The sequence below is a fragment of the Canis aureus genome, chromosome 6 (assembly GCF_053574225.1).
Source record: "Canis aureus isolate CA01 chromosome 6, VMU_Caureus_v.1.0, whole genome shotgun sequence".
Classification (NCBI taxonomy): domain Eukaryota; kingdom Metazoa; phylum Chordata; class Mammalia; order Carnivora; family Canidae; genus Canis; species Canis aureus.
Genome location: NC_135616.1, coordinates 873,170 through 900,257, shown reverse-complemented (window position 1 = coordinate 900,257; position 27,088 = coordinate 873,170). Strand labels below are relative to the sequence as shown.

At 47.5% G+C, this 27,088-nt stretch overlaps 1 long non-coding RNA gene and 1 pseudogene across 1 annotated transcript in view; both read right to left on the bottom strand.

The window, feature by feature from the left end:
- Nucleotides 1-5,550: 5,550 nt before the first annotated feature.
- On the bottom strand, nt 5,551-6,188 carry LOC144315373 (myosin light polypeptide 6 pseudogene; annotated as a pseudogene).
- Nucleotides 6,189-19,046: 12,858 nt separating this feature from the next.
- LOC144315372 (uncharacterized) overlaps nt 19,047-27,088 on the bottom strand; it is a 14,372-nt gene continuing 6,330 nt past the window's right edge. The window contains exons 3-6 of the long non-coding RNA XR_013381058.1: nt 23,872-24,058; nt 23,518-23,634; nt 23,226-23,366; nt 19,047-20,306 (exon numbers count right to left, since the gene is read on the bottom strand). This is a non-coding gene — a long non-coding RNA (uncharacterized LOC144315372). The remainder of the gene's footprint in view (nt 20,307-23,225; nt 23,367-23,517; nt 23,635-23,871; nt 24,059-27,088) is intronic.

The window sequence follows — 27,088 nt, the reverse complement described above, 5'->3', positions numbered from 1 at the left end:
CCCTGTTCATAGCAGGTATTTGAACCCTATATTGCGGTTGTGACATTGCTTTCCATTGATCTTCCCTGGTACCCCTGCCCCTCAGCCCTAAGACTTAAACAAGTCTTAAGGCCACATGTTTGCTTTATTCTCCTTTGTAGGCTCAGCACCTGCATCATGTTGCCAGAAGGTATGTAGCTGCTCAACACATGGTGATATTTCTTTTTAATTTATGTATGTATTTATTTGAGAGAGAGAGAGGGAGGGGCAGAGGCAGAAGGAGAGAATCTCAAGCAGACTCCGTGCTGAGCATGGAGGGGCTCAATGTGGGGCTCAACCTCACGACCCTGAGATCATGATCTGAGCCAAAACCAAGAGTTGGATGCTTAACTGACAGCACCACCCAGGTGCCCCATATAAATGATGATACTTCACTTTTATCTAGCACTTACCAGGCACCAGGCAGCATGCTGAGAGCATTACCTGCGTTAATGTCATTCCATTTTCACAATAACTCAAGGACCAAGGCCCTAATATTAGGTCCATTTTACAGATGAGGAAACCGAGCCTTGAAAAAGTTAAATTATTTGCCCACAGTAACCCGAATAGTGTAAGTTCTAGAACTAGGACTCAATAACCTGCAGGCATTATGACTCCATCCTCTGAAACATTACAAGGATACTCCTTCCTCCAAATACTCGTGGAATTTCAAAACAAATGCTGTTCACGAGCTACATGTGCATGTTCAAAAATTAAACATCTTCCAGTGGTGAAACAAAAGGGAGTGAAATCAGGCCCAGAGGTTCAGACTTGGAAACAAGGAAATGTCTTCTCTTTCAATCCGGAAAGATTCATTGCACTGGACTTACTGTGAGCGCCACAATAATGTGTTAATAGCTGCGGGGAAGCACAGCTCGGGTTGTGGATGGTGTGTTCCTGGCTCCTGGGGCCTTGCCACGTGGGCTGGAGAGACACAGCGGCGCAGCAGAGACCACAGCCTGAGGCAGGCAGAGCCTGGGGAGCGGGGTGGGCAGTCAAGATGCTGAGAGAAGACCCAGGGGGCCCGGGGTGGGCGGCGGGTGGAAAGGGGACCACAGAGCACATAGTGGTCTTGGATGAGGGCACAGCCCTCTGGATTTTTCTTTTCCCTCTTTCTTTCTTTCTTTCTTTCTTTCTTTCTTTCTTTCTTTCTTTCTTTCTTCTTTCTTTCTTTCTTTCTCTTTCTTTTTTTTTTTTTTTTTTCAGTATTTTACTTATTCATTCATGAGAGACACAGAGAGAGAGGCAGAGACACAGGCAGAGGGAGAAGCAGGCTCCATGCAGGGAGCCCAATGCAGGACTCCATCCCAGGACCCCAGGTCACACCCTGAATCGAAGGCAGACGCTCCACCTCGGAGCCCCCTGGGTGCCCCCTTCCTGGATCTTCTATAGGTCTTGTCCAAAGCTCCCACAAAGATGGCCTGGACGGTGCCTCCGTGGGTCCTGCATTTCTGCATCAGGGCCCTCCCTCTTCATATCTACAGCTAAGAATGGAAGTCGGGGCTCTCCAACCGGGCCCAGGCAGGAAGAGAAGCTATTCTCCAGGCCCTAAAGAGCCACCTCTGTTGCCCATGTCCCCGTGACCTTCTGCGGTGTTTGGAGAAAGGTGGCTACGTGAGTGTCCCCATAATGGAGCTTTGAGGGCTGCTGGCTTTTGAAAACCCTCACCTCTCCATTCTCTCCCTGGGGAAGCCAGGGGATAATTGGGTATTATGTGCGGCCTCCAAGACACAGGGCCCTTTTAGCACGCTCGTCCCCTGGGAGCGGCCGTGTTTGTGCCGGCTGCAGTGTTCCCTGGCCCGGCGAAGGAGGAGGGCAGGCCCAGTGCTGCCTTTGCAGAGCTGGGAATCGTGCCTGGGTGTGGGGACTGTGGTAACATCCACAGCGATGCAGAGCTGGTGACCACGGAGGCCGCGATGACGGCCTCAGAGTGTAACCATAGCCGGACACGACTCCCCTGGTCCTTTGCTGGAGGCGGTGCGCAGAGCCAAGCTGGCGCTGGCGCCACCACCTCCTCTTGCGAAGTGGAGCGAACCTGAGCTCGGCTTCTCCCCGCTGGCTACCTGGCTCCGGTCCTCCTCCCTGCGACATGCAGCTCCCTCGTCTTCCGCCCGCCCCTCCTTTCTCAGGAGCTCTGCTGGGGAGGAGCACGGTCACCCGCGTGTGTAGCCAAAGAAAGAGTTTTGAGACGGAATCAGGGGGCAGAGGTTCTCAGTTTGGCTTGGCTGCCATCAGGCTTTGGCAAGCCTTGGGCAAGCCTTGGGCAAGTCACATGCCCCGTCTCTGGTTGAGCCTCCTCATGGGGGGAGGGCAGGGGGCCCACTGAGGACCATGGATCCTCAACTGTGGTTATACACTGGAGCCGTCTAGGGTGGCTTAAAAAAAAAATCAATGTCCAAATAAAATCTTTAAAAGAAAAAAGGGGGGGGTGCGCCTGAGGAGCTTAACGGTTGAACATCTGCCTTTAGCTCAGGGAGTGCTCCTAGGGTCCTGGTATCGAGTCCCGCATCGGGCTCCCTGCATGGAGCCTGCTTTTCCCTCTGCCTGTGTCTCTGCCTCTCTCTGTGTTTCTCATGAATAAATAAATAAAATCTTTAAAAAAATACATCAACGTCTGAGAGCTCCTGCACATCAACGTATTTGGGGGCCAAGCTAAGGCATCTGTGTATTTTAAAAGCCCCTGAGGGGCTCTAAAGTGAGGCCAGGCTAGGGAACCTCTGATTTGGTGACTTCTAAGATAGTGATTATAAATGATGCTTACAGATCCCTGGATTAGCCTGATCAGTAATACTGGTATTTTGTGTCTTATTCCTGATGTTGGAATTAAAATACCGATTTCTTTTGTATGCCTAGAGAAAGGTGGTATCATTTTTATGATGGGGCTTTTTAGACATCCGAGAAGTGTGGTGTTCACAGAGTGGCCCTTTCAGAGCGGCTGTGACTACCATCTGCCTCGAATTCCCAGTTAGGGGGCAAGAGAGGCATCAGGCATGTTCTGCAAGGGCCGGGGCTCCCCAAGCAAGGAAGATGAGGCCAAACCCCAGGCGAGGGAGGCCTCCTGCAAACATCTCCAGTCACTCAATGTTAAGTAGCAGGCGACTCTCCTAGCATTTGACTGAGGAAGAGAGCAGGCGGGGTTCGAGGGTGAATGTGTGGTAGACGGACATAGGTTCAGGGTGTGACTCCTTTCCCGGGTGTGCTGGCCACGGGAGGCGCCGCTGCAGCAGCTCTAAGCACTGGAAGGAAGGTCCTTATACCTCAGAACTGCGAACTCTAGAAGGCCCTGGAAGGGGTATTAGGATGGCACCAAAGAGACCTTCTGTTCGTGTCTGTAATGTCTGGCTCTGGGTCTAGGCTCCTATAAAGTTACCTCTGGCTTTTTTCCTTATTGTTTCCTAATTAAATACATACCCCCAGGGGGCTCGGTCGGTGAAGGGTCTGCAGCTTCAGCTCCAGTCATGATCTCAGGGTCCTGGGATTGAGCCCCATATCGGGCTCCCTGCTCAGCGAGGTGTCTGCTTCTCCCTCTCCCTCTGCAGCTCCCTCTGCTTATGCTAGTTCTCTCTCTCTCTCTCTCTCTCTCTTTCTCTTTGTCAAATAAATAAATAAAATGTAAAAAAAAATAGACATCCAAGGAACTCGTATACTTGCCTGCCTGGTGAGCTGTGGGGGCACATACATGTGTCCTCCGAGGCCCTTAGCTAGTTCTTTTATTGTTTTTTGTGGATTTCTCTCCTTCCCTGGTGGGATTATCAGTTCTGTAAGAGCATGAATCTTATCTATTGCTTTGCAGGTACTAATCACTGCTGAGTCCAGGGGTGGGCACACGGTGATGTTTGCTACATGCTTATTTATGGACTTTCCTATAGCTCCCAGATGGGAATCCATATCCTGGGCACGATAATCTGAAGCTCCTGATATTAGCATTCATTCATTCTGCAAATATTTATTGAGTTCCTAAAATTATGTATTGGGCATCTGTTATGGATGGAATATCTGTGTCCCCCATCCCACCCACCCACCCACCCTAAATTCATATATTGAAGCTCTGACCCCCCCTTTTTTTAAAATAAGGTTTTATTTATTTATTCATGAGAGACACAGAGAGAGGCAGAGACACAGGCAGAGGGAGAAGCAGGCTCCATGCAGGGAGCCCGACGTGGGACTCAATCCTGGGACCCTGGGATCACTTCCTGAGCCTAAGGCAGATGCTCAACTGCTGAGCCACCCAGGCTTCAAACCTTTCTCCTTTTGATGGCAGGGAGTGGAGGGCAGGGAACAGAGGGCTCGACAGAAAGATAATGCTCTGTGATGCAGAGATTAGGTTCTGGGAGTTCAGGGAAGATGTGTTTGGAAGACGTGCTATTCTATTTACATTATAAAAGTTAGAAGGACAAATTGAACATGCAAGTGCAGGAAATGAATTTACATTGACCTTTTCCCACGTACTCTAAGATGTAAACTTGTGGTCATCTCAATGAAACCCTTTAACAACCTTCGAGAGAGTCCCTGTAAGCCGTATTCACAGGTGGCTCCATGCGTGATGCATCATTATGGATAATGATGGAACCAACCTTAAGTATATGGTGTTAGGGAACTGCAGAGGCAAGAAGATCTACACTGCTTCGATGCAAACAAGTTCCAAGGAGTCATGACATTATGAGTAATAACAGTGTTGCTACCTTTTTCTTACAATTATGATTAGTCGGAATGAACAGGAAGAGACGGTTCATGGTCCTGAACAGGAAGGGGTGGTGCCTGGACACTACAGAAAGTCTTCACATGTATTGATAGGACAATGAACAAACATGTAAGTACCTATTCTCTGCCCATGATTCTAAATTCTCATCAACAAATCAGTATTTCCTGTAAGTCTGTGAAATATGTAATAGATCTTTAAATCAGATTGTTTATACGGTTGGAGCCCTACCAAAAATATCTGTCTGAGGCAGTCTAGACCCTTAGGACAGCCCTGTTCATACCTTTCATTTCTTCTTTTTATTATTTTTTTAGGATTTTATTTATTTCTTAGCGAGAGAGAGAGCATGAGCAGGAGAGAGAGGGAGAGAGGATCTGAAGCAGACTCCAGGCTAAGCATAGAGCCTGACACAAGGCTCAATCCCATGACCATGAGATCAGGACCTGAGCCGAAACCAAGAGTCAGATGCTCGATCAACTGATGCTCAGGTGCCCTTATACCTCTCACTTCTTGTTCTCAGATTGCTCAGACACAGCCACATGGGGCTCATGGGAATCCACTCAGTGCCTGTGTATGCAGGCAAGGTAGCACCCATCCCATGGAGCAGAAATGACCAATGGTAGCGGGAACCAGTAAGTAAATGCTTTCCTCTTTCTTTACCCAGAGGGATGAGCCCAGACATGTTTCATGTGGCCTCGAAAAGGGACTCATAGGGCCAGGCAACTAATGATCCACAAAAGTGAGCAAATCCATAATGCAGCTTTAGGTTGACCCTCTCTTTGTTCTGGTTTTGTCTTTCTTTCTTTCTTTCTTTCTTTCTTTCTTTCTTTCTTTCTTTCTTTCTCTTTCTTTCTTTTTAGGGCACGGAGTAAGTTTATTTGGTGAGTGCTGACAGCAAATATCCAAGAGAGACAAGCTGGCAAAGGTGCTGTGACAAGAGGACCTAGGACACCTTCTAGGCTACATGCAGTCTCACACAGGGGAAGGCACGGGGCTCAGGCACACCAGGAACGTCCTCAGCCATTCAGCACCATACGGACGAGCTCTTCATAGTTGATACAACAGTTGCTGTCCTCGTGCCCTGCCACCAGCATCTCTACTTCCTCCTCCGTCATCTTCTCATCCAGTGTGACAAGAACGTGCCAGATTTCAGCACCCATGACGGTGCCATTCCCTTCCTTGTCAAACACCCAAAGGTCTTTAACATAGTCCTCATAGGTGCCCTGGTCCTTGTTCTTGGCCACAGTCTGCAGCATGGGCAGAAAGTATTCAAAGTCCAGGACCTTCACATTCACCTCGTTGCTCTTGGGGTTCCCAGGACCTTGAGCACCTCAGTGTTGGTGGGGTTCTGGCCCAGGGCCCTCATCACGTTCCCACACTAGCTGTACAGGATCTTGCCATCCCTCGTTTGGTCGAACAGCTGAAAAGCCTCTTCGAACTCTGCAGTCTAGTCTTCGTTGAAATCACACATCTTGACAGCTTCTGTTCTGTTTTTCTCCCTGACCCCTCAGTTTTACTTCCTGGGGCCCCATCGTCTAACACGATGCTTGATTATAAACCCTTGTCTCAGGCTCTGCTTTCTGAGGATCTAGACTAAAACAGGAAGTTGAAATGTATGCACCTCAACAGATAGAAGGGACGAGAAAGAAGCGCATGAAAAGTGCTTAACAGTTTGTTTTAAACTGTGTAACAATGATTGCCAACTTGGAGGCAGTAAATTCAACTCATGTAGGGTGCTGTGGTGAAGCACACTTGCCTTCCCCCCACATGTGATTCCGGCCGCAAAATTGGGAACCCTGTGACAGGGAGCTGCTGTGTCTCTGCAAGTGTGTGAGACCAAACTTTCTGGGTGGGTTTCCAGCAGAACGGGGACATTTTTTTTTCCATTCTCTCTCTCTCTCTCTCTCTCTCTCTCTCTCTCTTTCTCTCTTTTTTTTTTTTCAATTATTTACTGATGTTAGAAAGAGAGAGAAAGAAAGAATGCAAGCAGTGGGAGAGGCAGATGGAGAGGGGATGGGACAGACAATCTTCCAGCAGATTCAGACTCAGAGCCAGGACCCTGAGATCACGACCTGAGTCTAGCTGAAATCAAGAGCCAGCCACTTCACCCACTGAGCCACTCATGTGCCCCAGGGTGGGGGCATTTTCTGATGTGGAGGAGACATTTGGGTGGAAGTGTGCCAGGGAAAAAAAATTAGGGACTGCTGCTATGTAAGACAGAGCTTTAGAAAACATAGAGATTTGTCATAATAACCAAACACTGGGATGTGAAAAAAAAAAAAAAAGCCTTTATCTAGGAGACAGGGTTTATGTCAGTTCTCTAGAGCTGCCATAGCAAAGTATCACAGACCAGGTGGCTTAAATAACAGAAATGTATTTCCTTGAGTTTTGGAGGCTGGAAGTCCACGGTCAAGGTGTCCAAGGTCAGGGTTGGTTTCCTCCGAGGCCTCACCCTCTGGCTTATAGGTGGTCGTCTTCTCCCTCCATGTCCCCTCTGTGTGTGTCTGTGTCCTCTCCTCCTTCTAAGGACGGCAGTCAGATTGGACAGGACCCACCCTAGTGGCCTCTCTAGCTTAATTACCTCCTTAAAGGCCTTTCTCCAGACACAGTCACATTCTGAGGTCCTGGGGAGTTAGGACTTCAGCATATGAATGGGGCCAGGGGTGGGGCCATGGGGAAGGGGATACATTGCAGCCCATAACAGGGTTTGAGGGGCCTTGAAAGGTGAGCTGCACTGTGGTGTTTTCAGATGCCCTCCAGGAGATTAAACTTATTTTTTTTTCTTCTTTGGTGAAAAAAGTGCAGACAATCATCCTGACCGACCTTAGGAGAATCCATCACTTCTGAGACAAGCAAAGTGCCCCGTGCCCCCAGTGAGATCTCTGTGTGGTGACCCATCTGGACCCCTTTTGGGGTATCACACACTGCTTGTCAAATGTGGATACACTGCACTTTTATGTATAAGGATCCAGGGGAGAAGCTATAGGTTGACTGGCGCGGCCCCCTGAGGACAGTCTGGCCAGGACACTAGGAGAAGTCATCCCAACCTGACTACAAAGTTGAAGTGCACGGAGCTCCTAGAACATGTAGATGGAAGAGGGGATGATAGGGCTGAGAGAGCCTCAGAACCAGGCCAGAAGTATCTGGAATAGAAGATCCAGCCTGACATTCACCCCCCCACCCAGGGTGAGCTGAGCTGCTCTCTGTACTCCCCTGGCAGCTCCTGGGCGGGAGGCGGGGCTTGAGCTCTGTCCTCCAGGGACCTGTTGGGGCATGCTGGTGTACCTGGGCCTCACCCTGGTGACACTGGCAGCACTGCCAGGTGTCCACATTCTCCCGCATCAGCAGGAGTGATCACATCCCACTGGGGCATTTGCCCTCTGGCCCTCCTGCCCCTCTCTCCCCTCCCCCTTACCCCAGTCAACTTCCCGGTAACCCGAGCCTCATGCATGACAAGACAAACTTTCTGAGGTGATTTCCAGGAAGAACAGGGACATTTTCATCTGCGAGGGAGATGCTCTGCTCCTGCTACAGAGACTCGCTGCCTTCCCATCAGCTCTGACAGCCTTTTGTCTGCCACTTCCACTCGTGCCAAGCTTTTGCCGTGTCCCGCTGGGCCTGATGAACAAATCTGGGCCCACTTGGCTGTTTCTGACCAATAGAGAGTGAGCTGAGTGCCAGCAAGAAGGGTGATGGCTCCTTGTCAATGGTGGGAGTGACAGAGGCAGAGAATTCTCCAGCTGGGCATTTTGGGCTGGCACAGAGCATCACACTGGGCCAGCGGCAGGTGTTCCAGAAGGCCAGCCTGGGGCCTGTTTGTCTCCGTTGCCAGCTTTTGTTTATGTCCCACAGTTGATACCATCCCCATCACACGCATGTTCAGTGCCCGGGCACTCCTGGAAATGCAAGCAGAAGGCTTCTGGATGGAGGTGGCATTTTAAGAAATATTGCCCATACAAAGGCGATCAAATGAGACAACTTTCTTGTGGGAAATGTTGCAGGCCACTAAACTACGGAAAGCTGTTGACACAGCATCTGAGTAGGTCAGTCAGGAACTCAGTATTCTAGAAAGTAAGAATGTTTTTCAACAGTGTGCCATTTGCAACGAAGGCTAACCCAGGAAATGTAGATTGTGTGGGGCTCTAGGAACTCCTAGAAATCGCGAGTTGGTTAAAACGTTGAGTGCTACATGATTTCATTTACATGGAGTTTAAGAACAGCAAAACTAATTGAGGTGAGAAAAGTCAGAGATTATGGTTACCTATGAGAGGAGTGGGCCAGGAGGGGTAGGAAGGAATCTTCACTTCGTTATGGACGAAGTGGACGACATCTTGACTTGGGTGGTGGTTACATATGTGAAAATCCTTTGTATGTATACGTGTATATATATGTATATGAGTGTATAAACACACTTAAGGGTTGTGCACTCAAGCATGTGTGATAAACCTCAATACAAAAATTAAAACTTTTCCCCAGTGCCTACTGTATGCCAGGTACTGGTCTAGGCACTCAGGATACACATTCTCGTTCCAGAGATAGAGCCCCAGGCAATTCTAACATGGTGCACTAAGAGCGGTTGCCTACTCACATCCATTTCTTCCTTCGGGAGTAGCAGAATCCTGATGCTCGGCTGGAAACACTGTCACCAGATAGATGTCACACCTCCTAGGCTTCTTTACCCATGTGTGGGCCCCGGATTAGATTCTGGCCAATGTGACATGAGTGGAAATGCCACAAGTGGTAGTCAGGAAGACTGCTTAAAGGGTGGGAGGCCCTTTGGGTACCCTGGCCTGTCCTGCCATCCCAGTGTCTGCAGTGTGGACTGGAAGACTGCATTTCCAGCTGCCAGTTTGGACAGCTGGTAACCTCGAGGGTGAAAGTGAGTTTGTTGGAGCAGAAGGAATTGGGTGACTTTGTGGAGTCACCATGACAGCACCAGACGGCCTGCCCTCAGATGGTTTTTTCAGTGAATAAACTTGTGTGTGTTTAAGTCACTGTGTCTCACCACCCACATAATGACAAGTTAAGATCAAAGTAAACACAGAGTGCCATGGGAGACACATAAGGTCTCTAGCTAAGCATGGGGGGACAGGCTGTCATTGGAGACATTACCTTAGACAAGGTACCACTTGAGCAGAGTCTTAAAGGATGAGAAAGCTTAGCTAAGAGGTATAATCAGCCTTTTAAAATGTTTCCATGAGACCCCATCCACGTAGAGAAGTCTACCTCGGTCGTTCAAATCCAAAAAGACACTCTCCTGCCTTCAGGGAGCTGGTAATTTGCTCTGCCTCTTGGATAAGCAGCAACTAGCAGTGTCTCACTTTTAGTGGTTCTTTTTTTAATTTTTTTAAAAGATTTTTAAAAAATTTATTTATTCATAGACACACAGAGAGAGAGGCAGAGACACAGACAGAGGGAAAAGCAGGCTCCATGCAGGGAGCCCGATATAGGACTTGATCCCGGGTCTCCAGGATCACACCCCAGGCTGCAGGCGGCGCCAAACCACAGCGCCACTGGGGCTGCCCCTTTTAGTGGTTCTTTGAATATATTTTGATACAATGAATAAGTGAACCTTTATTTTTTATTTGATTTGGAATACTCCCCAGTTACAATGAAAGCTCTATTTTATGCTCAAAGGTCATTTTTCTTTCTTTCTTTCTTTCTTTCTTTCTTTCTTTCTTTCTTTCTTTCTTCTTTCTTTCTTTTTTTGTAAACTCAAAACTTTATGGTGAATGACATGCAAGACCTCTATTCTAGAAATCTTAAAACACTGCTGAACTATATTAAAGAAAACCTAAATGAATGCATTGAGCTGTCCCTTGTTGTTCAGATATCCATTTCCCTCAAATTGAGACCTTTTTCCATCTTCTAATGTGCGCATCTCATGCTATAATTTTCCTCTAAGTGCTACTTTAGGGACATTCCACAAATTAATATGTTTTGTTTTCATTTTCATTCCACTTAAATTCTTTTTTAAAAAGATTTATTTATGTATGCATGTATGTATGTATGTATTTATTTATTTACTTATTTGAGAGAGAGAGAGCATGAGCAGGAAGGACAGAGGGATACAGAGAGGGAGAGCGTCCTGAGCAGATCTGCACTGAGGATTGAGCCAGATTCAGGGCTCAATCTCACGACCTTGAGATTATAACCTGAGCTGAAACCAAAAGTAGATGCTTTGAGAGTCTGCCTTTGGCTCAGGGCGTGATCCCGGGGTCCTGGGATGGAGTCCCACATCAGGTTCCCCGCAGGGAGCCTGTTTCTCCTTCTGCCTGTGTCTCTGCCTCTCTCTGTCTCTCAAGAATAAATAAATAAAATCTTAAAAAAAAAAAAAAAGACTCAGATGCTTAACCGACTGAGCTACCCAGGTGCCCATTCATTCCACTCAAATTCTTCCCTAATTTTCACTTGAGTTCTTTGACTCCTTGGTTACTTGAACATGGAGTAGACAACATACAGATATTTGAGGACTGTCCAGATATCTTTCTGTTCTGTTTCTGGTATGATCCCATTATGGTCTGAGATCATAACTTTCTATAATCTCAATTATTTTAAATTAATCAAAGTTTGTTTTATGGAAGACATTGGTAAAGATCTTGTAAAGAATGTGCATTTTGCTGTCATTGTTTGGAATGTTCTAGAAACTCAATGAGGTCAAGATGGTTGATATTGTTACCCAGGTCCGCTGAATCTTTACTGATTTTCTTGTTATTTGTTCTATTGATTGGCAACACCATGGACTAAGGGGTGGGGATGGAGGGCCAGAATTTTTCTGTGTCTCTTCTCTACCTTCGGCTTTCCCATGTACCTCCTCCACAAAGGGAGCCTCTTCCTTTCCATTCTCTCGCCTCTCCTCCAGTGCAGACTGCTGTTGCTTGTTCTGTGGTGCTTGCCAGCCAGGTGGTGGGTATGGAAGGGTGAGAATGGAGTTCTCTGGTGTGCGGACTCAGCCCCAACAGCCTTGGGCAGGTACTGGTCTCTTAGAAGTGGGGCTCTCCCCGTAATCCTGACCTCACTTCAGTAGCAGGAGACCTGATGGTTAGGCCTGGGACTGCATCCTGTCCCTCCTCCGGGAGTAGAGACTTTGGTCTTTTTTTCCCTCCAGTTGCAATATGTCTTCACTTGTGCTCTAGAGGCCACAGGGCTGCTGCCCTTCCCCCAGTGGCTTAATGCCTCTCATTTCGAGAAGGATATGGGTGTGATGTCATGCCTTTCCTAAAGCCATCGCCACTACTTTCTTCCAGCCCTGAACCATGGAGGAAGGTTTTCTCTGGTCTCCCACCTTGCCCCAACTCTTTCATGAGTGCCTGGTGGAGGTTCATAGAGAAGATCTTCTGAGCGCTCGTAGCTCCCTTTTGTTTGCAGCTCCTGGGGGAACCGTGGCCTTGGCCTTCATGATTCTTCACACATTTTAGCTGGATGCTTCTTGACCTGTATGGTGGTCTTGTCTTCCCTCTTCATGCTGTTACAGGTGAGCCAGTGCTCATGTCCCATCTAACCTTGGAGGTCCCTATCTTTCTCTAGATTTCAAGATAATTATGTTGTCCTGCGACATTGGGTTTTTTTTTTTTTTTTTTTGACAGGCTCAAGAAAAGTCATGATTTTGTAGATTTTCTGTCTTTTTTTTTTTCCTTGTTGTTAAGGCAGGAATGACATTCTTTTAGCTTTCTACATTCTAGGTGGAAGCCAGAAGTCAAGATATATTTTTAGATAAAAATCTTGAATCACTTTGAGTTCTTAAAAAAAAAAACATATTTATCCTCTACAGATGAAAAATTAGAACCATTAGAACCATCAAAATGATTCTCAAGAAGATGTGCCTCAAGATCTGGGGGACATTCCCAAAGCACAATTCCAAACACATGTTCAGTAAATGAGCACCATGTAATAACTGCATAGTTTCTCAAGATGAGGACTCTCAGTGAGGACACTCATTTGAATATTCCAGTTCATTCTTTTTTTTTTTTTAAGTTTTTATTTAATCATTTAAGTAGTCTCTACACCCAACATGGGGCTCACACTCACTACCCGGACGTCAAGAGTCACAAGCTCTTCCACTGAGCCAGCCAGGCACCCTGAATGTTCCAGTTCTAATGGTTCCTTACAGCCTCAGAACTACCTGGTTGCAGAAAACCTGAAACATATTGTCCTCTCAATCTCAGGAAATTTAATTAACTTCTCCAAACCTCAGTTTCCTCATTTGTAAAAATGAGGGTAATAGTTGTCTCCATATTACAGGATAATAGCACAGTTATAAAGAACTGATGTGCTGAGCAAATATTACATTTATTGTTATGTGACATAAAAATAAATATTTATCATTTTACTTAGGAGAGAATGACCAGACACTATATTGCCCTTGTGAAACCACGAATAACACCCTTTTTCCAAAGCATCCTGTTTTGGACAATAAATTGCATTCCACCCTCCCAAGATCACACAGCTATGGAGTTGGGGCAGTTGGGTTTTGAGCACAGTTCCCTCTGAGTCAGGACTGTGGGCACCACAAGGTTAAAAGCAAGAAGACTCTCTAGGGCAGAAGCCAGGAATTCTCTTTTCTCCAGCCTTCTGCACAGGCTCCATTCCAGGATGTTCCCCAGACCAGGAATAAAGCTCCCAGTATATTCTGCGTGCAGAAAGATTCCCTCTCCCCTTATCGACTTCCTGCCCTACCCTGGGTTGCTTGGTTTTGTTTTTCGTTCCTTGCTCTTCCTAATCTACATGGCCCTTATTTCAATCCTTTTACAAAATCCTCATTTAGGATTTCGCAGTTGGCATCTAAAGGCAATTTTGCTTCAGTTCAGGGAAGTTCCTTTGAACTTTATAACATTTAAAAAACTCCAAACCAGTTAGGATCTGGTTAGTGCATTTTAACCTAGAAACTTCAGATCATTCTTGGGCGGCGGGGGGAGCTCCAGAAAGCTAGGCAGGGGCCCCTCTGTGGGAGTGACAAAAGGTGGGTGGTGGGCATCCCTGGTGTGTCCTCTCTCCTTTGTCTTGGGAACAGAGTGGGGAACTTACCGTCAGAAAGCACATCCCTCCTCTGTCAGGAATGGAGCTGTGACTCAGACCTAGTGAATCAGCAACTGCCAGGACCCATGGGAGGGTCTGGGGACACCCCCTGAGCCAGTGAAATTCAGTCCCGGGCTTTTCTTAAGGTCCTGGGATAGAGATATTCTCTTCCAGCCAGGGGGGTTAAGTGTGGGGGGGGTGGGGGGGTGGGGAGTGACACTTCGGAGCTTCTGGTGTCCTCTTCTGGTGTCCTGTCACCTCATGGGGATTTGGGAGCCAGATGCCATCCTGGGGGACATGAGAGCCGGAGGTGGGAGAGATTCCTGATGAGGCATGGTCCTGCCCCCTTGTCGCTGGGAGAGTCCAGGTTACTCCAAGGCATTCTCTGGGGAACTTGGTGACGGTACAGTGAGAACCTGGCCTTGTCAGGATATATAGAATAGTGACACCACCTGCGGTTTACCAAACGCCAGTTGTCACAGACTAATTGCTCCCTTCATAACCTCCTGGTGTCTTGCCCTCTGAAGATGCCTTTTGCAGCAACTGCTAGCAATCTTTCCCCACTTCTTGAATCTGGGCTGGCTTATGACTCCTGTCGTACAGAAGTAGGTGGCAAGAGTGATAGGGTGCCAGCATCAGGCCTAGGGCACTGCATGGGGAAAAGCCCGGGCTGGCCTATTGGACCACGAGAGACTGTGTGCAACAGGGCAGCGGCACCTTGACCACAGCGGGCAACTCACGTGGGCAGAGCCGCCTAGCCACCAGGGCACTGGCCACAGACGCGTGAGGGAGCCCAACAAAGGCCCGAAGAACCACGCAATGGAGCCTCGCCTAAATTACTGGCCTGCAGAATTGTGGGCTAAGAAAGTGGTTGTCTTCAGCCACTAACTTCTGCTGTGATCTGATACTCCTACTGATCGAGGCATCTGTAAACGTTAATCAAGCACCCTGGCTTTGGAGACAGACAAGTCTGATTTTGAGTCATGGCTCTACAGCCTCCCGGCTGTGTGACTTTTTTCTTTTTCTTTTTTTTTTTTTTAAGATTTTATTTATTTATTCATGAGAGACATAGAGAGAGACACACACAGGCAGAGGGAGAAGCGGGTTCCATGCAGGGGGCCCGATGCGGGACTCAATCCCAGGGATCATGCCCTGAACCAAAGGCAGACGCTCGACTGCTAAGCCACCCAGGGGCCCCAGGTTTTCTTTTTAAACTGTTTCTGTTCAGATTTCTCATCTGTAAAATGGGCACAGCAGTACTTACAGGACTCTGTTGAAGTAAATGACAATGCTTGTGATGGGCTCAGCACAGTGCCTGTGGCACACGATAAATCCTCGTGCTCATGATCTATGCTAGGAGCTAGCAGCTGTTGTGCCCATTCTCCAGATGAGGAGACAGAATCGCAGAAGGCCAACATGACGATAATAGGGATCAAATATGGAGGATCCACTATGGCCTGAAATGTTCATAAGCTGCGTCTTCCAGACTTGGAGTCACAGGAGCCATAGGTGCAGCACCACCCATGTGGGCCCCGGTGAACAGATGGTCTGGTTGGGTCTGGGTGGGGAAGAGAGCCCACCTTCTCACCTCCTGGGGAGAGCATGATGATTGGGCCTCCAGAGCCCCCAGAGCCTCCAGAACCTCCAGGCTGGTATTCTTTCAGTGAGGAGCTATAGACGAGAACTGGGGAGCAGGAGAAGGTCTAGAAGATTCCGGGAGGTGCCACTTCATCCTCATTCAGTTTTTAGTGAGTGCCGATAGGGAGGGAATTCTGCAATTCCCTAGTCGCTTTCGCATTCTGCTTCCCACAATTGGGTCATCTGCTGCTGAGCCCCACGGGGCACCTTGTCTAGACTCTCTCTCTGCCTCCGTCCAGACAAAGCCGGAACAATGAATCATAGAATAAATAGGTCTTGGACTCTATGTTCTTCCAAAAGCCAGAACAATTCCATCCCGATTCTTACCACCAAAACTGTACTTACACACATGTACTTATATGGTACTTCTACTTCCTATCCCCTGATTGCCCTTCCCTCCTCCTTCTCTTTCTCGACACGGTCCATCTCAACACACGTGTACACACACACACATACACACACCACACACACAGACACTGTCTTCTATCAGAGTAGTATTTAGACTTGGGGTTTTCATAGTATATTTCATTTTTCTCTATGTTATTTCTCACTGCCTGACATATTTTCTATTTTCTAGCTCTATTATATAAGCTCTAAGAGCCATGTTTTGCTCCTGATGTAGCTCCAGTGCCTAGAACAGTGCCCAACAGTGTGAGTGCTAAAAAATCCTTGTTGTAGGAGCGAGTGAATGAATGAAGCAGGTGTGTGTGTCAGGATGGGATTCACAGTTTTGGGGAGGCGTGGCTGGCTGGTGACTGGAGAGTCGACAAACGTCTTGTGTGAAACTTTTCAAATCACTCTATGGATGGTCATCTTCTGGGATGCTTACAGCCCCTCGGGAAGTACTCGGGCCTGTGATGTTGTTCCCACACGACAGATGAAGTTGAGACCTAGGTAGGTCGAGGATCTAAGATTGTAGAATCTTTTGGTGGAAGACCCAGCCTAGTTTCCATATTCTCCTGAGGTGGGGATGAAGAGCCAGAGCACACAGATGGAAAGTGAAGGTGAGGACAAAAGCAGTTGACAAACATACCGGAATTTTGATTTTGCTGGACAGAAATGTCTGTCCGATTCCTCTCTTGCAGGCAAATGCCAAGGCCCCAACGAACTTGCTCACAAACCAAAGGTGGACCTATTGTCCTAAATGGGTTTTTTTGCACAAGACTTAGGAAGAGATTGTCTTCTATCTGTGCTGTCATACAAATCAAGGTGATGTGTTTTGCCTTCCAATAAACTCTGGCAATAATTACAACACCAGATTTCTAGTTAATTTTTCATATTCAGACAACTTTGAAATGAGTTTTCTTGACTTAAGCTACTTTTAGAACCACTAAGAAGAATGTTCTTTCCTCCTTTCCCTGCCTTTGTTGTTGTTTTTTTGTTTTGCTATTTTGCATATGTTTTTATTGGTGTTCAATTTGCCAACATATAGCATAACACCCAGTGCTCATCTCATCAAGTGCCCCCCTCAGTGCCCGTCACCCAGTCACCCCAATCCCCCGCCCACCTCCCCTTCCATCACCCCTTGTTCATTTCCCAGAGTTAGGGGTCTCTCATGGTTTGTCACCCTCTCTGATATTTCCCACTCATTTTCTCTCCTTTCTCTTTTAATCCCTTTCACTATTTTTTATATCCCCCCTATGAATGAGATCATATAAAGTTTGTCCTTCTCCAATTGACTTACTTTACTCAGCATAATACCGTCCAGTTCCATCCACGTCGAAGCAAATGGTGGGTATTTGTCGTTTCTAATGGCTGAGGAATATTCCATTGTATACATAGACCACAGCTTCTTTATCCATTCATCTTTTGGTGGACACCGAGGCTCCTTCCACAGTTTGGCTGTTGTGGACATTGCTGCTGTGAACATTGGGTGCAGGTGTCCTGCTGTTTCACTGCATCTGTATCCCTGCCTTTGTTGTTAAACCAACCTTCCTCCTCCCTCTACTTTCTTTATTAGGGGTTAGTTTCAATCTTCACCTCAGTATTGACAGGAGCCTCAGAAGCAGGGAGCAGGGAATGGTGTTCTGACAACGTGGGGCCAGAGCATGCAGCTGACTTGGGCCTCTGCAAACTGGTTATGTGCCTGAGAACTTTTGAAAGAAAACATACAGACTGACGTCCTGTGCTTCCTTTGATTGACAATGTGCTGACACTTGTGGGTACTTTACGAACTAGGCTATGGGAACTTTACTGTTGTCCTTAGTGACATCTGCCATCTATCTTTTCAATCCAAGGCTTAATTGTCTACCTGGAGAGCAGTGAGGTTTATCACAATGCTTGTATTATTTCAATTCATTCGTCTTCCTGTTTATTTAGCAAAATGTAAAGGAACCCTCTAATTCGGCCAAGTTAATTAGAACAGTTAAGTAACAAAGCAATGTGGTCTATAACCCCTCTCGTCTTCAGTAATAATTCTCCATACTTAAAGTACTGCCCGGCTTATGTTAGGGGCTTGATGAATTTTTGTTGAATGGATGAAAGAATGTGCTCAATGCCAGAAGGGGCAGTTCAGGCCTTCCTAATGTGTCCCTGGGTCAACACAATATTATCCCAGAGGTGTCCCAAACTCTCACCATCTCCCACCCTCATCCATTCTCCACCTTACTGCTGTAATCTTTATGAATTGAAAGTATGCTTGTGTCATGCCCAAGCCTAAAACAAGCCTCATAACAAGTGTAAAATACTTTAGCAGACCTCCATGGCTCTTTAGTTCTGTCAGGATAAAGTGTATTACGTCATTCACTTGTTCAGGGAACTGAAGGCCTCCAAAGGCTGTTTTATGAACTGTGCTTGAATGTCTCTAGTGACAGGGCTCTTACTATGCATTCATCACATATTTAGCCTATTCTGTGATGAAAGAGCCAAGACTGGACACTAGAACTCTTGTGCATTAGTCAGGATTCTCCAGAAAAACAGAATCAATAGGTAGGTAGGTAGGTAGGTAGGTAGGTAGGTAAGTAGGTACATAGATAGATGAAGAGATTTGTTAAAGGAACTGGTCATGCAGTATGGAGGCCAAGAAGTCCTCTAATCTCCTGCCTGTAAGCAGAGAACCAGGAAAGTCTGTGACATAGCAGTCTGAGTATAAAGGCTAAGAACTGAAAGCACCAAAGTCTGAGGGCAGAAGGCGATAGATGTCTCAGCTCAGGCAGAGAAAACAAAACACTGCCTTTTTGTTCTATTCTGGCCCTCAATGTATTGGACAATGCCCACTCACATGGAGGAGGGCCATCTGCTTTACTCAGTTCACCAACTCAAATTCAAATCTCTTCCAGAAACTCCCTCACAGGCACACCCAGAAATAATGTTTCACCAGCTCTCCAGGCATCCCTTAGCCCAGTCAAGTCAACACAAAATTAACTACAATGTCCTGGATCTCTTTCCAGTGTTATTCTGTGAGACTGCTGCTCAGTTCTTTTGAGGAATCCTAAATTGCTGAAGAGTGAGAAGAATCTGGCAACTTCCCTGGGGAAAGTAGTTGGGAAAACTCAGGAGGAGCAGAGAGAAGATCTTCAGGCTTGGAATGGGAGCCCCTTGTAATCTCTGATTCAGCTGGGTCATGGTCCTCCTAAAGGAGGACAGGTACAAGAGGAGGGAGGAAAAAGAAATTAGAGTGGAAATCCTGTGTAAATAATTCCTTTATTAACGGTGCCTTAGCAGGTAAGGAAGGACTCTCTCAGGAAACTCCTTTGGGTGATACTTCTGAATGAGGCTGAGGAGAAATCTCAAAGTCTGAGGTTCTCAGGAGAGAATATCCCAACTTTTTCTCTGATGGTTATGGGAGAAAAATCATCAAATGGAGATTCATTGGGTGTCCAATGGGCCCAGACTCAGTGCTGATTTAAATTCTCTTAAAGCCTTACTTTTCACAATAACTGTGCAATGTGGTGACGGAGACTCTGAATCTGAGTACTTTCTTTGCTTAAGCTTTCACAGTAAGTGATTGGGGAAGAAATAAGCCAGACCCCAAGAGTTGATGAAAGTTAAAGAGCTTTTCCTATTCAGAGCCTCCTTTGTATGGATGCCTGCAGAAAACACAGACTTGGGCTCCCATGACCTTTGCTAGGGCATTCTTGGAGTCAACGTGGTGGTCTGGAGAACTCTGGAGAGTGAGTAACTGGAGAGTCAACTTCTTAGGTAGGGGCTGGCTTTCAGAGGTGGTCATTATAGTGATGTAGAAACATGTGATAGGCTGAAGGGAAAATGCTTGTGAACTGAGAAGTACTGGAGAGCTATGGAGAGGAGGAGGAGAGGGAGGAGGGAGGCTGTCACAACCCTGAGGAGGAAGCTTCTTTCATTTTTTAGAGTGGGAAGATAGGACGGGTCCCCAAGCACACCCCTCCATCATGGCTGGTTGGGGACACAGCCTTGTTTCCTGGTAGCTGAGAGAGCCAGACCTTTGTTAACCCAGGAAAGAGGAGCAATCTGTTCTTGCCATGGTTACTTTCATTTATTCACTTGCTTGTTCATTCTGCACCTGTTTACTGCATGTCTACTATGTGACAGGTGCTTGTCTATCTTCTTTGGTTTATGGTACCTTAATGTTTTCCTTTATCATCCCAAAGCTGGTAGCACCCATTCTTTTCTGGGTCTCCGGACTCATACATTAGAAGTTGTCTGATTATTTCTTGATGTAACAAGCTATCCTAAAACGTAATGACTTAGAGCAAACGTTTATTGTTATCACTCATAATTTTGTGAGTTTATTGTGCTCAGCCAGGCCGTTCTCATTTAGAGTCCCTTAGGAATTTGCAGTCAAGTGGCAGCTGGGCCTGGAGTCACCTGAAGGCTTGAATGAGCTACATCCACGAGGGCTCACTTCCAGGGCTGGCAGTACATGCCGTGGCCTGGGAGTGCACATGAGGCTGTTGACAGTAGAATCTACATGTGCCCTTTGTCGCAGACATCTCACAATACAGTGGAGGCAGGATTCCTGGGGAAGCATCCGGAGAGCAAGAGTTAAAAGACTCCTAAGCAGAAGCTGCAAGTCTTCTTAGGACTTAGCTCAGAAGTCCTGGAATATCAGTCCTGCTGTGTTATGTTGTCAAGGATTACTAAAGATAGCCTCTTTTCTAGGAGAGGGGACTAGACTCTGCCTCTTCCTGTGAGGCCCAGTATGATAGTAAAGGGAGGACAGAATTGTTTGGGGCCACATCATGGAAGACTAACTACCACAATTTGCCTTCAGGTTCTAACAACTCACGTCCTTGCCGTATCTAGAGAACACTCTTTCTCTCTAGTGACTCTCCAAAATTTATCCCATTTCAGCATGAGCTCAATTTCTTTTTTTTTTCTTTAAAGATTTATTTATTCATTCATGAGAGAGAGAGAGAGAGGCAGAGACACAGGCAGAGGGAGAAGCAGGCTCCACTCAGGGAGCCCGATGTGGGACTCAATCCCAGGACCCCGGGATCATGCCCTGGGCCAGAGGCAGAAGCTCAACTGCTGAGCCACTCAGGTGTTCCTGAGCCACCCAGGTGTCCCATGAGCTCCATTTCTTATCTAAATCAGATCCCAGTGTAAATGAAGCTTCTCAACTGTTACCCGAGCCTAACCGATCTGGAGGAAGGGAGATACCCAACTCCAGCCTATTCTGGCCATCCCATCTCACCTAAACAGGGAAGAAAAAAACCCCTGAGAGATGCTTGTGAAACTCATAGTCCAGAGGCACAGACTCACTAAAAGACTGAAACCTAATTATAGGACTAGAGGACACTTTCCCTCCCCCCACACCTCACCACAATGTTACTAACGACCTATTTATAGCAGTTCCTTTTACCCAGTATTTCACATCTTGCTATTAAGAAAAAATTGCAAGGCATACTAAAAGGCAAAAAAAAAATGCAATTTGAAGAGACAGAGCAAGTATCAGAACAACACATGACAGGGATGTTGGAATTATCAGACCAGGAACGCAAAACAGCTATGTCGAATATGCTAAGGTCTCTAATAGATGGTAGACAGCATGCAAGAACAGACGGGCAATGCAAGCAGAGAGATGGAGATCTTGAGAAAGAACCCAAGGAAACACTATAATACATGGGGCAGCTGGTTCAATCTCAGGGTTATGAGTTCAAGCCCCACGTTGGGAATAGAGATTACTTAAATAAATAAATAAACTTAAAAAAACCCACTGTAATTGAAATGAAGAATAATTGATGAGTTTATTAATAGACTGGACTGGGATCCCTGGTGGCTCAGTAGTTGAGCATCTGCCTTTGGCTTGATCCTGGTTTAGGGTCTGAGTCCCACATCAGGCTTCCTTCAAGGAGCCTGCTTCTCCCTCTGTCTGTGTCTCTGCCTCTCTCCCTGTCTTTCATGAATAAATCTTAAAAAAAAAAAAAGTAGACTGGACATGACTGAAAAAAGACAAAAGAAGAGAATGAGGAGAATATCCAAAGATTGTGGGACAACTGCAAAAACATAAGCATCATGGGAATAACACAAGGAGAAGAAAGAGAGAAAGGAAGAGAAGAAATATTTGAAACAATAATGATTGGGAATTTTCCCAAGTTAATGCCAGACACCAAACCACAGATCCAGGAAACTCAGGGAATACCAAGCAGAGTAAATGCTATGAAACTCAACATCCAGATGTATCATTGTCAAACTACAGAAAGTCAAGGATAAAGAAAAAACTTTGAAAGGGGTCGAAGGAAAAAAACCACCTTAATGACAAGGTGGTTACATCTGACTTCTCAGAAACAACACAAACAAGAAGAGAAAGGAGTGAAATATTTAAAGTGGTGAGAGAAAAAAACACCATTGATTGAGAATCCTGTACCCTGCAAAATTATTCCTTAAAAGTGAAGGAGAAATAGACTTTCTTATACAAACAAAAGTTGAGGGGATTTGTTGCCAGTAGACCTTCCTTGCAAGAAAAGAAATGTTAAAAAAAGTTCTTTAGAGAGAAGGAAATGATATAGTTTAGAAACTTGGATCTGCCAAAGAAAGGAAGAGCAAAGGAGTACTAAGGTAAAATAAAAACTTTAATTTCTCTTATTCTTATTTGATCTAGTGCATAGTGGTTTCCTCAAAATAATAACAGCAGTAATGTATGTGATTATCTATGCTTTATGTGTATATATATACACATACATACACTTTTGTACACTTATTTGTAGGTGAAATCAATGACAGCAATGATACAAAGGACGAGAGGGAGGAATTAGGATTATTTTGTTATTATAAGGTATATTTGAATTAGTTGTCAGTCACACTTTGAAAGTAGATTTGATTAGTAGTTAATGCATATTGCAAACTTTAGGGCAACTGCAAAAAAAGTAAACACAAAAGCATAACAGATATGCTAAGAAATGAAAGAAAATGGAATCGCACAAAGGCTCAATTCACGCGTGAAGAAAGTGAGTTTAGATACACACCTTATACCTGTCACAAGGATTCATAGACCGGAACGTAAAATGCAAAACCATCCAATCTCCTGAAGAGAACACAGGAGAAAACCTAGATGGCCTTGGGTTTGGCAACGATTTTTTTTTAGGTACAACACCGAAACACAGCCCATTACAAAAAAGATTTGATAACTGGACTTCATTAATATTGAAAATTTCTTCTCTAAAAAGGCAATGTTGAGAGAATGACATACATGCCACAGACTGGGAGAAGATATCTGCAAAAGCTGTGTCTGATCAATGACTCTGATCCAAAACATTCAAAGAACTCTTAAAACTGCAATAAACACAACAACCTGATTTGAAAATGGGCAAAAAAATCTTAACGGACACCTCCCCAAAGAAGATACACAGATGGCAAGTAAGCACACGGGAAGATGCTCCACATCATGTGTCATCGGGGAAACGCAAAATGAAAACAATGAGATATCGCTACACACCTAATAGATTAGGGCGGCCAAAATCCGGAACGCTGAGAACGCCGAGTGCTGGCGAGGATGTGCAGCAAAGGGGACCGCTCCTTCCTTGCTGATGAGGATGAAACATGGTACAGTCACTTTGGAAGTCAGTCTGGCACTTTCCTGCAAAACTAAACACACTCTTACTGTATGATCCAGCCATCTTGCTTCTTGGTGCTTACCCAAAGGGGTTGAAAACCTGTGTCTACACAAAACCTATACCATGGTGTTTATCGCACATAATGGCCACAACTTGGAAGCAGCCAGGACATACTTCAGAAGGTGACTGGATGGTAAACAGTGGGTCCGTCCACCGATGGGACATTATGCAGTGCTGAGAAGCGGGCTGGCAAGCCACAGAAGGCCACGGGGAGACCTTAAACGCACATTCCTGAGTAAAAGAAGCCAATCGGAAAGGTTACAGGCTACATGATGCCAACATAGGACGTCTGGGAAGGCAAGATTGTAGACATTAAAACAGTAAACAGTTCCTTGGTTGCCCAGAGTTGCGGGCAAAGGCCAAACCCATGGGGCACGAGGGATTTTAAGGCAGGGAAGCTCTTCTGTATGATCCTATAATTGCGAATACTGGTCACACCGTACGTTTGTTAAGAGCCATAGAACATACCTAGAGTGAGTCCTTGTGTAAACTGCAGACTTGGGTGAGAGTGACGTGGCGATGTGTGTTCGGCGTTAGGATACGTGTCCCACTTCATGGGGCTGCTGCTGGTGGGAGAGGCTGGGGGGGCGCGGGGGAGACATGGGAACTCTGTACCTCCACTCCGTTTGGTTGTGAACTGCTCTAAAAAAATAGTCTTTCAAAAGAGAGAGAGAGAGAGAGAGAATAAAGAATTTAAGTCTCTTTTTAGTTCATTTTCCTCTTTTGCCTGTCTGTGATACCTTGTCCAACGCTGGCACTTGCAACCTGCAGCCAGGAAATCTCCTTGGTGGACCTACGTAGTTCTCCTTGCAGTGTCGTGGAAGATCCCCGTGTGGCTAACTTCCCAGCACTGCAGGGGAGCCCCCCCTGCCCATCTCTATGGTCCCCATCCCCAGTTGTCAGGCTTTCACCAGCACAGTCCTCTGAGCCCTTCTGGCTTCTGCCACTTCCCTTATCCCAAAGCCAATGCCTATTTGAGATTAAAATGTTAGATGAGGACAAGAACACAGCAGCACCCATCCCGGTGCCGGTGTCCCCTTCCCTCACCCCAGCAGCCGAGGGGACCACTCCCCCAAACACGGTCGCTCAAGCTGCTTCCCCGGCCACTGGCTCAGCTGGGTGCACGTCCCTCTGGATTGCTCCCTGGGGTGCACTCTGACAGGCTGGGGTGCAGGGTGTGGGGCTGGACACTCAGGACTCACGTGGCTGCCAGGTGGCGGCAACCTGGGGGCGGGGGGGCGGAGAGCAGAGTCCCCACCTGGTGTCTCCCGGCTGGGGTCTCTCAGGCATGACAGCTGCTTTCGGGAGAGGGAGGGTTCCAACAGAGACGTCCCAGGAGGCTGAGGCTTGTTGGAACCTCAGCGTGGCTGTGGCGATCCCAGAGTATCATTCCCACCTCACTCTGTTGGCTGAGCAGGGCGGCTGAAGTTGCTCAGATTCAAGATCAGGAAAATTAGACCCCACCTCCCCATCTGAGCTATGGAGCGCATGTGTCAGAGGGCTGGGATTATCTGGGACCAGTTTTAGAAATTACCTAACAGATTTATTTTTCTTCCTTTTTCTCTCCCCATGAAGTTCCATTTTCCCCCAAGTCCTGGCTGTGTGCAAATTCACACTGGGGTGTTCATGGCTGGCTGCTAGATTCATGTGGCCTGCTGCTGTATCCGTCGGGATGGACTGGTTTATACCATCTTTACAAACCACAACGTAATCCTGGGGGCTAATACCACAGAGGTCTCTCTTGTCTTGAATTCTTTTTTTTCTCTTTCTTTCTTTCTTTCTTTCTTTCTTTCTTTCTTTCTTTCTTTCTTCTTTCTTCCTTTCTTTTGTAGAGAGGGAGGGGCAGAGGGAGTGGGAGGGAGAGAATTTAAGCAGGCTCCACGCCCAGCCTGCAGCCCAATGTAGCGCTCCATCTCACAACCCTGCAAATCATGACCTGAGCTGAAACCAAGAGTTGGACACTTGACCGCCGGGCCACCCAGGCACCCCCCCACAGAGGTATTTCTCGCTCATTCAGGTGTCCATGATGTTGAGATCTTTCCCCTGGGGACCCAGGCAGCTAGACTTGACCCCCTCTGGAGCATTGCTGGTCACCATGGCCCAGGGGGTGGGTGGTGGGAGCATCTGGGACTGTGTGCCAGCTGGTCAGGCTTCCCACTGGAATGGGCGCACACCAGGTCCACTCGTACATCATCGTGCGCGGTGTGTCGCGCGGAGTCACACACCATGGGGACAGGCTGCACCATCCTACCACAGGCCTGGGTGGGAATAGATGGAGGATGGCACTGAGCAGCCTCGTGGGCAGTATTTCAACAGAGCCCAGAGCCTTCCACCCAGTGAACCTTCTCTCAAGGGGACAGTTCAGGCAGCAGTTCCGAGAAGGATAAGAGGAGCAACCCTGAGGCCCTGCTGATGCCCTCAGTCCTGCCTCGCAAGTGACCTCTGTGGCCACACCAAGGACCGCCCCTCGCAGCCCATGCACCCCCATCCTCCTGACTTGCGGTGGGCAGGCGCTCCCCTGTCACCCCCACGGGGGGTTTGCTCGCACACTCACGGACTTTGTCACTCTTCTGCTTCCTTTGAAGCAAGTCCTGACCTAGCTCAGAGCCTTGCCCCAGTGTGCGGCGGCTGCCCAGTCCTTGGTGGTGTCCGGGGCCACTGCAAGGGACCTGCGTGGGGCTGAGGACACGGGACCCTCCCGGTGAAGTAGTCTTCTCTCCCTCTCAGGGAGGATGCCAGGTCTCCTGTTTTGTCCAGAGTCCAATAGAGCTAGAGCCGCAATCAGCTTCTGCCACTGTTTGGCTGGGTGACTCTGACTTCCAGATTTTTCCAGGCCTGGTGTCCTCACCTGTAAAATGGGGATGGCAACACCCACCTGACAGCGCTGCTGCGGGGATGAAATGGTCCGAAGGACCACACCGCTTACCACCTGTGTGACCTTGGGCAAGTTACGCAACCTCTCCGTGCTTCTGTGCTCCTGTCCTGGGTTGTCCCGTGGCTGCTGGGAGTGAACATGAAGAGCCGTGGACATAGCAAGTACCACCCACATGCTGGCTGTTCGCCCCGAGGTGGGTGACCAGGCTGACACCCCGAAGGCCTCCCGTCCGTGTGAGTCCTCTCCTCGCCTCCACTGTGCCCGCAGCTTCCACTCAAGGAGTCTGTTTTCTCTCAAAACCGCAGAATTCCGGGCAGCCCGCTTATCTACTTTGAATAGTTGCAAGTGGCCTTGCGTCACCTTCAGGCACCGGAAAACTAAAGTGACAGAGACACCTAGTGGGGCCTGGCGGCAAGTGCGTGAGCATGTCGGAGCCTGGGGCTGGCGACCCACGGCCGGATGTGGGGGCAGTGATGCAGCTGTGGCCTCTGTGCCCGGGGCCAGGCCAGGGCGGCCTTCACCGTCAGAGGCCCTGCTCCCCCGGAACACCAGGGCCGCAGCCTGCCACCCCACCTGCCCCACGGCCGCCCCAGGGTCGGGCGGTGAGGGGCCCCCGGAGAAGAGACCTCTGCGGAGCTGGCAGAAACAGTTGGATGCTGCACCTCTTTCACTGTCATTTTAAACAAGTCAAATTTCCAAAAAGATTTTATCTATTTACTAGAAAGAGAGAGAGAGAGAGAATGAGTAGAGGGGGGACAAGAGGGATGAGCAGACCCCCCCACCGAGCAGGGAGCCTGATGCAGGGCTTGA